Source organism: Mobula hypostoma, chromosome 4 (assembly GCF_963921235.1).
Source record: "Mobula hypostoma chromosome 4, sMobHyp1.1, whole genome shotgun sequence".
In the NCBI taxonomy this organism is placed as follows: domain Eukaryota; kingdom Metazoa; phylum Chordata; class Chondrichthyes; order Myliobatiformes; family Myliobatidae; genus Mobula; species Mobula hypostoma.
Genome location: NC_086100.1, coordinates 87,870,791 through 87,882,825, shown reverse-complemented (window position 1 = coordinate 87,882,825; position 12,035 = coordinate 87,870,791). Strand labels below are relative to the sequence as shown.

The window sequence follows — 12,035 nt, the reverse complement described above, 5'->3', positions numbered from 1 at the left end:
GGAGATATCATCTTGAATTCTCAGTGTGCTTAAAGTACTTCTTGTCAGGAAATTCCTAGGTTTTTCCCCCAAAGAAAGGGAAAACATACAATATTTTCAAGATAGGGTAGTGCAAATCTTGAAAGGGCAATTGCAAGTAGCAATACTCCTGTGCACCTGATGCTCTTCTTCATTCTCAGTGATGAGACTCGGGCTTTGCTTGAGCTACTCACGAAGCCTTGGCAAATTGCTTAGTACATGCTTCAGAGCAAAGACAACAGGTACAGTGCATTGGGAGTGCTGTAGGACAGGGTGGATGCTGATCAGTTAGACTGCGTTGCCTCAGTGTCAAACCTGGTATTACAGATGCCCTCTCGGAAGGTATAATGCTCCTATTTTCCACCATAGAGCCAAAACCATACCAAACAGCAGCAGACCCTTCAGCCAACCAAATATAAGCTGATCATCAAATCCACATCTCAACCAACCTATTTATCCTGCAGAAGTGGATCACCTATAGTGTACCATATAACCTACTGTATAATATAGGGCTACTTTATGTTGTACTAATACATCTTATTGAGCATGCGCTATTAGGCGCGTATTGATCTGTATATATGTGTTCAGTTCGGGTGGCATTAGTGAAAAGCCCTGTTAACTTAGCTCCAGTCTCCAGCGTTTTCACTTATAGCTTTGTTGTGTAACCCGGCCACATACACAACAAATTGGCGACGAGGTTAATGAACCTGCATTGTATCAGAACGCCGTGTTTTAATTGATAACGGCACTCAGAAGAGGCAGAGTGAGGCCGCGAGTCTGAAAAGAAGCGGGAGTTCAGCCGGAGTCAGGAATGTCGGGAGATTGAAAGACACAGCCGGAGCTGCGGCGCATCCAGGCCAGACCACCGCCGGCGCTGAACCCCAGGGCTGAGGGTCTGCCTGCCTCAGAAGGGAGTTAAAAAAAAGGGGCGACACACGCATCTAGCCAGATGCACTCGCAACGCTAGCAAAAAAAAGGTCATGTGAGTCAAAAAGAAAACAAGGGACTGGGGTTAAATTAACAAGGGACTGATGCCAAATTGACATAACAAGGATGGCATTAATTGGAACTATTACAGCATTTGATAGTGGCATTGAAGATTGGGCAGCTTATATTGAAAGAATAGAGCTATACTGTGATGCTAACGATGTTAATGAAGAAAAGAAAGCCAGTGTCTTACTTAGTGTAATGGACATGAAAACATATGGGCTGCTACAGAGCTTGTTAACCCCTGAAAAGCCAGCTGACAAAACGTTCAAGCAAATAGTAGACACTCTCCAACAGCATTTAAACCCCAAACCACTGGTCATTGCTGAAAGATCTAAATTCCATAAACAGAATCAGAACAAAAACGAAAGCATTTCTGAATATTGTGCTGAATTGCACAAATTATCAGAACATTGTCAATTTGGAACTGGTCTATCAGACACATTGAGGGACAGGTTAGTGTGTGGCATGCACTGTGAAACCACACAGAAGAATTCCTGGGTGAAAAAGAGCTTACATTCGAGAAAGCGCTAAGCATCTCAATATCATTAGAAACAGCTGCACAAGGTACTTCAGAGATACAACAAAAATCTCCGGAATATGCTATGTATAAAATGTCACTGTGCAGAAATGAAGGAAAGAAATGTTACCGTTGTGGGAACAGGTCACATGACCCTGATGTTTGTTGGTTTAAAGACAAAGAATGCCGAAACTGTGGCAAACAGGGTCACACTGGCAGAGTACGCATAGCTAGTAAACAGCAGGAAAAGGGCAAAATGCAGAGAAACAAGAAACCTCAGAAAGGAAAATACGACGATGTGCACAAAATGAAAGAAAGCAATTCTGATGAAAATGACTCAGACAAAAGTGAATTGTCTTGTCTGCCACTACACAGCATGGAAGAGACAGGTGTGAGACTGAAAATGGAGTTGGACACAGGCTCAGCCTTAACAGTGATCTCTGTACGCGATTACAAACGACTGTTTTCGCACATACCTCTGAAACGAACTAAACTACTGCTAAAGATTTACACAGGACAGAAAGTGCATCGGAAGGGCAAAATTAAAGTGACAGTGACGCATGGAGGTAAAACACAGCAGCTGAACCTCTATGTACTGAAAAATGGAGGATCACCTGGGATGTGAATGGCTCAGGAAAATCCATTTGGATTGGCACACCATCAAGGCACTAGATGCATCAACAAAGGAGGGCAGCTTGTCAGGGAAGATGTCCGCAGCTCTCCTCTCACCCATTGTCGACTATAACAACGACGAGGAGGAGCTAGACAGCATCGATGATGAGGACGAATGCAGTATCCATGGCCGCATCTCAGATGAAGATACAGAGGATGCAAGGGAGACAGATATTGCCAGTAAGCAGGATGATGAAGACTACCTGGAAGTAAAACAGTAGATGTACCAGGAGAAATTGACATCTCTCAAAAGACAGCTACAGCAGTTACAGGAAGGCACTTTGAAGAGTATCAGAAAAGGATGAAGAAACTAGATCAACAATACAAGGAAGGAATACGAAATGCAGAGCTTTTTCTGCAACTGGAGACAGAACAAGTGGGAAGGAATTATATTAGAGAGAAGAAAGAAGCAGAGAGAGCTCAGGGTCCCCACCTCAGACCGGCCTGAGCCACAACCACCTCACACAGCCTGTCAACACCATGAGCGAGGCCAAGACGGAGCAGCAATCCGAACAGCAGCAGCAGCAACAGCCAGACAAACCCAAATCCCCTGGGGAGAAGAAAGTCATCGCAACAAAGGTTCTTGGAACAGTAAAGTGGTTCAACGTACGAAATGGATACGGATTCATCAACAAGAATGATACAAAGGAAAATGTGTTTGTACATCAGACTGCTATAAAAAAAGAATAATCCACGGAAATACCTCCGCAGTGTTGGATATGGTGAAACTGTGGAGTTTCATGTAGTGGAAGGGGAAAAGGGTGCAGAAGCAGCAAACGTAACTGGTCCTGGAGGAGTTCCAGTTCAAGGAAGTGGATAGGCCGTGGACAGAAATCGTTATCGTCACTACAATCCTCACCGGCGAGGTCCACCACGTAATTACCAACAGAACATTGAAGGTGGAGAGAAAGGAGATGGAGCAGAGACAGCAACAGATGGAGAAAACTAAGATCATCAAAATCAGCAACATCGCCCTCCTTACAGAAAACAGTGTTACCCACTTTACTTTGTTCGTCATCACTATGGTCGCCACGCACAATATAGCGACCAGCCTCAGGAAGAAACTGCAGAGGGTGGTGAAATAAATGAAAACCAGGTTGCTGGGGGAGAAGGTAAACCTAACAGAGGACAAAATCAATTCCATTCAAACAGAACAGCTTTCGCACAAGGTAAATCTTGAACCAATCATTTCCTCCATTGAGAATCATACACTTCGCAGGAAAGTTTCTTTTTCACATACATATCTTGAATCCTCAGCCAATGTGTCTTGTTTTGCACAAAGAAGTTGGGAAACAGCATCAAAACAGAAGCGAATTCTGGCAACAAACTAAGGTTTCTATTGTATTTTCACACTTGTACTGATCTTTTCGTGAGTCACTGGATTACCCCGACTTTTGAATAACTAGCAGAGACAGCAGATCACCAACCACTTCTTTTGTTGGTGGCAAGTCACCTTTGAAGCAGACCATGGAAAATCCCTATGCTCAGAGGTCAACTTTCATGACTTTTATATGGAAATCTGTATCAAACAAGTTTATTGACAGACGTTACCCAGAGGGGCAGAGAAGACCCCTCCAGAGACTTGAGTTATAATTATTATAATTATTATTATTACATTACCTTATCATAATTTGATATCATTAAGTTACTCAGTAAATAATTGGTAAGCGTTTGTATGTTAAGGGTACACATATTGTTTAGTGTAGTGCCCCAGTAAAAAAAAAGTTAAAAAAGGGGAGGAGTGTACCATATGGCCTACTGTATAATATAGATTAGATTATGAGGACACTCAGTCTTCATCTATTGTCATTTAGAAATGCATGCATTAAAATTGATACAATGTTCCTTCAGAAACATATCACAGAAACACAGGACAAACCAAGACTAAAACTGACAAAACCACATAATTATAACATATAGTTAAAACAGTGCAAAACAATACTGTAATTTGATAAAGAGCAGACCATGGGCACGGTAAAAAAAGTCTCAAGTCCCGATAGCCCCAACATCTCACGCAGACGGAAGCGCCGTAAACTTGCCGATGCATTGGAAGCAGCCGACCGCAGCCGACTCTGAGTCCATCGGAAAACTTCGAGCCTCCAACCAGCCCTCCGACACCGAGCACCATCTCTGCCAAGCGCTTCAACCCCGCCCCAGCCATCAAGCAACAAACAAAGCGGAGGACTTGGGGCCTTCCCCTCTGGAGATTCTGGATCACACAGTAGCAGTGGCATGGTAACCTACCTATTAGGCGCGTATTGATCTGTATATATGTGTTCAGTTCGGGTCGCATAAATAAAAAGCCCTGTTAACTTAGCTCCAGTCTCTAGCGTTTTTATTTATAGCTCTGTTGTGTAACCCAGCCGCATACACAACACATAGGAACACATATTATGTGACCGGCCCACTTAAATTTGAACCTGGGTGATGCAAGTGAACCCTTCGACATAACCAGCTGTTCCTAATATTGTCCATGTCTTGCTGTATGCTGACAACGAATGAATCTGTATCCAGAGAGTTGTGAGTACAATTCAACATGTCACTACTAACCTTGACAGGAGGGACAATGAGTAAGCATATGAAGGCCGCTATTCCTAAGACACAAAAGATGGCGGACACTGGAATATGGAGCAGCACGCAAAATGATTGAGGAATTCAACAGGTAGGCAGTCTCTATACATAGAGTAATGGTAACACTTTGCGTCAATAGCATTCATCTGGGCAGAGTCTTGAGCCAAAACGTTGACTGTCCATTTCTCTTCATAGATGCTGCCTGACCACCACCCACCCCCTCTCAGTTTTCCCTGCAGTTTGTGTGCAGCTAATCTTGATAAAATTCTTTTCCACCAACTGATGCTGCTCAACCCAGTGAGTTACACAGATTATTGATTGCTTTTTGTACTGAGATTGTGAGTATAAGAGCTGGAACTTCACGTTGCATGAGAAGGGAAGGTAGAGGAAGGAAGGGTAGAAATCAAAGTGGAGTTCTAATCCTGCAGTTAATTTGAATGCTTGTTCATTTAAGTTTTGCAATCTAGTTTTAAATTAAACTCTTAGTGTTATATTGTGTGGGGAGAAAAGAAATCTGTTACAATTAGGCTCAATAGAAAATGGAAATGCTGAGACTGACTCAGGCAAATAAATTGTCTCTAACATTCACAGAGCAATAGTTGTTAAAGAGGAAAGATTCTATTTTTTCATGGGAAAACAAGGAGCACAAATTGAAAGAGATCGCAACAGATGGTCAGATAGGTTTTGAGTCTCAAGTCCTGAACATTGATTTTGCTTCTGGCCCAATGATTTACCTTTAATCAGTATCATTAAAACAGATCATTGTGTCCTTATCACAAGACCTTACTACATGCTAAACTACAGCAAAGTTGTGATTTCAAATAAAGTCCTTCATTGACCATAAAATATTTTGGGACATGCAAAGCTTCTAAAAAGTGCTACATAAACACTTAAGACTCAAGAGACTGCAGATTCGGGTACCAGAAGTAATAAACAATCTACTGGAGGAACACAGCGTGTTGAGTGGCATCTATGGGAGGAAAGGAATTGTCAATGCTTTAGGATGAAACCCAGTATCAGTCCATGTTCACCATTTCGCCCATCTACACCAATCTAATACTATTAGTGCAAAATGAAACAAAGAGACAAATAGTAGCTGACAGCAGGGCTTCACTTCCAGATGATATCAATGCACTTTATGCTCGCTTTGACTGCCAAAATATGGAGGAACCATGACAAACTCCCATTGCTTCCAATGTTCCTGTGATTTCAGAGGCAGATGTGAGGACATCCTTCAGGAGGGTGAACCCGTGGAAAGAATCCACCCTAGATGAGGTATCTGGCCAAGTTCTAAAGACCTGTGCTGATCAATTGGCACTGAGTGCTCAATGAGATCTTTAACCTCTTGCTTCGGCAGTCTGAGATACCCATCTACTTCAAGCAGGCTTTAATTATACTAGTGCCTAAGAAAAACATGGTAACCTACCTTAATGACCATCATCCAGTAGCATTTACATCCACTGTGATGAAGTGTTTTGAGAGGTTGATGATGAAACATATCAATGTCTCGAGAAGCGACTTTGATCTGCTCCAATTTGTCTACCGCAGAACAGGTCTACAACAGATACCAACTCATTGGCTCTTTACTCAACCCTGGAAGATCTGGACAGCGAAGGTGCATACGTCAGGATGCTCCTTATTGAATGCAGCCCGCCATACGATGTAATCATCCCCCCAAAACAAATAAATAAGCTTCAAAACCTTGGCCTCAATACCTCCTCATGAAATTTGATCCTTGATTTCCCCAGTCAGTTCAGATTGGCAACAACATCCAACAACCTCCATCAGCGCAGGTGCACAACAAGGATGTATGCTTACCCCCCTGCTCTACTCAATTTACACTTATGACTGTGTGGCTAAGCCCAGCTATTTACATTTGCTGATGACAGCCACCACCCTAGGCCGAATTAAAGGTGATGATGAATCAGCACATAGGAGGGAGATTGAAAATCTGGCTGAGTGGCACCACAACAACAACCTCTGACAGAATGTCAGCAAGATCAAGGAGCTGATTATTGTGTTTAGGAGGAGGGAACCATAGGTCCATAAGCCAGTGCTCATCGGGAGATCAGTGGTGGAGAGGATTAGCAACTTTAAATTCCTCTGTGTTATTATTTTAAAGGACCTCTCCTGAACCCTTCATGCAAGTGTGATTACAAAGAAAGCATGGAAGCACCTCTACTTCCTTAGAAGTTTGCAGAGATTTGGCATGACATCAAAAACTTTGAAAAACTTCTATAAATGTGTGGTGGGGAGTATATTAACTGATTGCATCACAGCCAGGTATGGAAACATCAATGCCCTTGAACAGAAAATCCCACAAAAAGTAGTGGATACAGATCAGTCAATCACGAGTAAAGCACTGAGCACATCTACATGAACTGCTGTCGCAGGAAAGCAGCATCCATCATCAGGGACCCCCACCGTCCAGACCATGCTGTCTTCTCACTGCTGCCATCAGAAAAAATGGTACAGGAGCCTCAGGACTCACACCACCAGTTTCAGGAACAGTTATTATCCCTCAACAACCAGGTTCTTGAACCAGAGAGGATAACATCACCCAACTTCACTTGCCTCTTCTCTGAACTGTTCTCACAAACTATGGACTCACTTTCAAGGACTCTTCATTTCATGTTCTCAATATTTATTGCTTACTTATTTATCATTTTTTCTTTCTTTTGTGTTTGCACAGTTTGCTGTCTTTTACACACTAGTTGTCTGCCCTGCTGGTGCAGTCTTTCATTGATTTTATTGTGGTTGGAACAGCTGACCATCTGGCCTCCGTTGGGAGCAATAGCAGACTCCCTCCACGTTCCAGCCAAAACCAACCTTATGAAGCACTTCATTACAGTAAATGTAAATTCTATCGGTCGATAGCAGTCACTGAGGCAGCTCACTCTATTCTTCTGCACTGCTACCCTTTTAAGCAAGTGGGAAACGCACTGGTGCAGAAAAGCATCCTACCATGACTATACTCTGCCTAAGATCACCAAGCCAATTTTGGATCCAATTTCACAGCTCGCCTTGGATCTAATGTATCTTAAACCTTTGCACCAATTAATCACATTGGACCTTTCAAATACCTTACTAAAGTCCAGAGTCATCCAGCCTTCATCAGTCTTCTTAGTTCTCCCTCTTAAAAACTGAATGAAATTAGTGAGGCAGGACTTTCCTTGCACAATCCATGCTTAAATGCTTACTATCTCTAATCATCCCTTGTCTTATAAAATATACGTAAATTCTATCCCTTTTGGTTTCCTCCAATAATTGTTCTCAATTTATGTTTGGCAGGTCTCTTAAGCTATAAAATTTACATCTTTCTGCAACTTGCTTATATATCTGTTTCTCTAATTGGAACACTGTACTTCACAGTATACAATGTAGTGCTGACCTTTTAACCTACTCCAAGATCAATCTAACCCTTCACTCCCACATAACACTCCATTTTCCTTTCACCCATATCTATCTAAGAGTCTCTTAATCTCCCCAATGTATTCAGCTCTATGACCATGACTGGTAATGCATTCCATACACTTACCACTCTCTGTGTAAAAATGTACCTGCACCTTTGACTTGCCCCCTATATTTTCCCCTCATCACCTTAACGTTTTGCATTCTTGTATTAGCCATATTGACCTTGGGAAAAAGTCTCTGGCTGTCCACTCAATCTAAGCCTCTTACCATCTTGTACAGATTTATCAAGTCATCTTTCATCCTGCTTTGCTCCAAGCAATGAAACCCTACCTTGCTCAACAGTTCCTCATAATACCCACTCTCTAATCCAGGTAGCATCCTGGTAAATCTCCTTTGCACCCAGTCTTAAACTTCTACATCTTTCCTATAATAAGGTGACCAGAACCAAAAACATTACTCCAAGTGTAGTCTAACCAGAGTTTTATAGAGCTGAAACATTACCTCACAGCTCTTGAACTCAATTCCCTAACTAATTAAGGCCAACACACCATTTGTCTTTTTAACCACTTGTGTGGCAATTCTGAGAGATCTATGGACATAGGCCCCAAGATCCCACTGTACCACCACACTGCTAAGAAGCCTGCCATTAACCTTGTGATCTGCCTTGAAAATTAACCTTCCAAAGTGTATCACTTCAAACCTCTCCAGACTGAACTCCATCTCCACTTCTCAGCCCAGCTCTGCATCCTGTCAATGTCCTGTTCTAACCCATGACAACCTTCCACATTATCTGCAACACCACCAAACTTTGTCATCTGCATACTTATTAGCCCACCTTTCCACTTCATCCAAATTATTCATAAAAAGTCAGTAAGAGCAGGTGTCCCAGAACAGATTCCTGTGGGATACTGGTGGTCACCAACCCCTAGGCTACCACCCACTGGGGGCAAGCTAATTCTGAACCCACACCGTCAAATTTCCCTAGACTCCATGCCTCCCGACACTTTGAAACAGCCTACCATGTGGAATCTTGTCAAATGTCTTACTAAAATCCATATACACCACATCCACTGCTCTACCTTCATCAATTTGATTTGGCATTACCTCGAAGAATTCAATCAAGCTCGCGAGGCATTAACTGCCCCTCACAAAGCCATGTTGCCTATCCCTAATCACACTATGCTTCTCCAAATGCTTGTAAGCCCCGACTCAAGGAATCCTCTCCAATAGTTAGCCTGCCACTGATATAAAACTCACTGGTCTTTTAGTTCCCAGGATCAATTTTCTTGAACAAAGAAATGACATTTGCCACCCTCCAATCTTTTGGTAGTTCACCTGTGGCCACTGAGGACACAAAGATCAGCACCAAAGGTGCAGCAATCTCTTCCTTCGTACCACATAGAATTCTGGGTATATCTCAGCTGTTGCCAGGAACTTATCCATACTGTTATTCAAAAGTTTCCGTGCACCCTCTTTCTTAACCTCAATATGTTCTGGCATATTAGCCTGTTCTACCCTGTCCTCACATCTGTCAAAGTCCTTCTGAGTGGTAGTCCTGCTGACTAGTATAACCCCAGCACAGTGCTTGCCCTCTTACTTGTAAGTTCTAGCTACATGACCTCAATGGACGATCCCTCCAGGATATCCTCTCTACATCCTGCTGTGATGCTCTCCTTAATGTAGTGCAGCTCCCTCTCCTCTTTTGCATTGCCCTCTGCATTACTGACATTTCTACAGCACAAAACCTTAAGCTACCAGTTCTTCTCTCCCCTCAACCATATTTCTGTGATTGCAATGAAATCATAAATTCCAAGCAGCAAACCATCCTCTAAGCTCATGTGATTTACCTGTGACTCTCCTTGCATTAAAATAAATGCAGTTGAGCCTTCCAGTCCTCTCAGGATCCCCAACTTGCCCTTGTCTGCTCTGCCCACTGGACTTACTTGACTGATCCTGTACATTTTTCTCCCCGACTGCTGCTGCGCTGACGACTTGGAATCCATTGTGGACCTTGATCTCCCACTTCTGAAAGCCAAGGTCACAGATGCATTGGTTGATCTTAAAGGAACAGATCAGATTTGTAAACATAAATTGAATTTTACAAACGCAATCCAGACCATGCCTCTTGCAGGAGATCAAGCGGTGTATTAGATTCAGTGAACAATGAACTGATCTCAGAGCAGACTACAGCTCTTGACAGCTCAACTGAGTTTCAGCACATGATACCAAATGAATGCCTCAGAGGGACCTCACAGGTGAAATTGCTCCTGACAGCCATCTCAACAAAGGCTGAACTACAATTCATCTATTTTACATATGCACCATTGGAGAGCTGCTGAGTCCTGATTGTAGAAGCACCAATGGTTGATTCCTGCCTCTTGATCAGAATGCCAATCTCCCTGAGCAATGTGACAAGTCAAGGTGGGTGTTATCATTGTAACTGGTGGTAACTTATTGTAGAAAATACACAGGATACCTGCTTCTGAAAATCCCAGCTCATTAGTGAACAGGAGGAGCAGTAGACAAGTATGTCTTAAGCATGCACCCCTAAACTTTCAGCCACTATAGTTTACAAGAGGTACTGTGCAATATGAATTAACTAATCAATACGTGTTCGGGAAATATCACTTCTGTATAGTTCAAGTGTGCATGGTCCAGATATACACAGTTCCTTCTACTGTATATCTAGGCTGCTGTGACCCTACACTTTACTCTGCAATGTATGTTGTGCTTTAAACTCAAGGAATGTTGAATATTAGGACCACTGCTGATTGCCAATACATTGTGCACACAAAAAATGCACAATTTCTACATTTGCCAATAACATGAAACTTGGAAATGCAGTCAACAATGAAAAAAGCAATAGATTTCACGAGGACATAAACCAACGAGTGAAATGGCCAAACAGATGGCAAATGAAATGTAATGTATGATGTGACACATTTTTGAATTCAGAATGAGAAGAAGCAATATAAACAAAAGCATATAATTTTAATTAGGGATTACCCTAACATGACACATTGATTAATAAAGCAACACAACAACACAACATAAATACAAGTCATTCAATCCAAAGAATCCATGTCAACTATGGTGTCCACCCATGTAGCACCAATTACCTTTGTTTGGCCCATATGCCTCTAAGCCACAACTCTGTAGGTACCTTCCCTGTTTTAAGAACACAAAACACAAAATACTCTGCAGATGCTGGGGTGAAAGCAACACGCACAACATGCTGCAGGAACTCAGCAGGTTGGGCAGCATCCATGGAAACAAACAGTCAATGTTTTGGGCCGAAACCCTTCATCAGGACTGAAGAGGGAGGGGGCAGGGGCCCTATAAAGAAGATGGGGGGAGGGTGGGAAGGGAAAAGTTGGGAGGTTGCCACCACGTCAACTCTGCTTCACATTCCCATTCGGATATTTCCATACATGGCCTCCTCTACTGCCACGATGAGGCCAAACTCAGGTTGGAGGAGCAACATCTCATATACCGTCTGGGTAGTCTCCAGCCCCTTGGCATAAACATTGAATTCTCCAACTTCTGGTAATTCCTTCCCCTTCCCTTCCCCCATCCCAGTTTCACTCTGCACCCTCCTCCACCTGGCTATCACCTCCCTCATGGTTCCGCCTCCTTTTACTACCCATTGTGCCTTCCCCTATTTCTTCTTCACCTTTCCTGCCTATCACCTCTCTGCTTCCCCTCCCCCCCCACCCCTTTATCTTTCCCCTTACTGGTTTTTCACCTGGCACCTACCAGCCTTCTCCTTCCCACCTTCCCCCCACCTTCTTTATAGGGCCCCTGCCCCCTTCCTCTTCAGTCCTGAAGAAGGGTCTCGGCCCGAAACGTTGAC

The 12,035-nt window shown here is 43.0% G+C and overlaps 1 protein-coding gene, 1 long non-coding RNA gene and 1 pseudogene across 4 annotated transcripts in view; 2 read left to right on the top strand and 1 right to left on the bottom strand.

Annotated features, from left to right (window-relative positions):
• Window positions 1–12,035, bottom strand: part of gpc5b (glypican 5b) — a 648,632-nt gene that overhangs the window by 344,692 nt on the left and 291,905 nt on the right. The window lies entirely within an intron of this gene.
• On the top strand, window positions 2,606–3,227 carry LOC134345453 (B box-binding protein-like; annotated as a pseudogene).
• Window positions 4,792–12,035, top strand: part of LOC134345454 (uncharacterized) — a 30,765-nt gene continuing 23,521 nt past the window's right edge. Inside the window, exons 1-2 of the long non-coding RNA XR_010017700.1 lie at window positions 4,792–4,859; window positions 4,964–5,065. This is a non-coding gene — a long non-coding RNA (uncharacterized LOC134345454). The remainder of the gene's footprint in view (window positions 4,860–4,963; window positions 5,066–12,035) is intronic.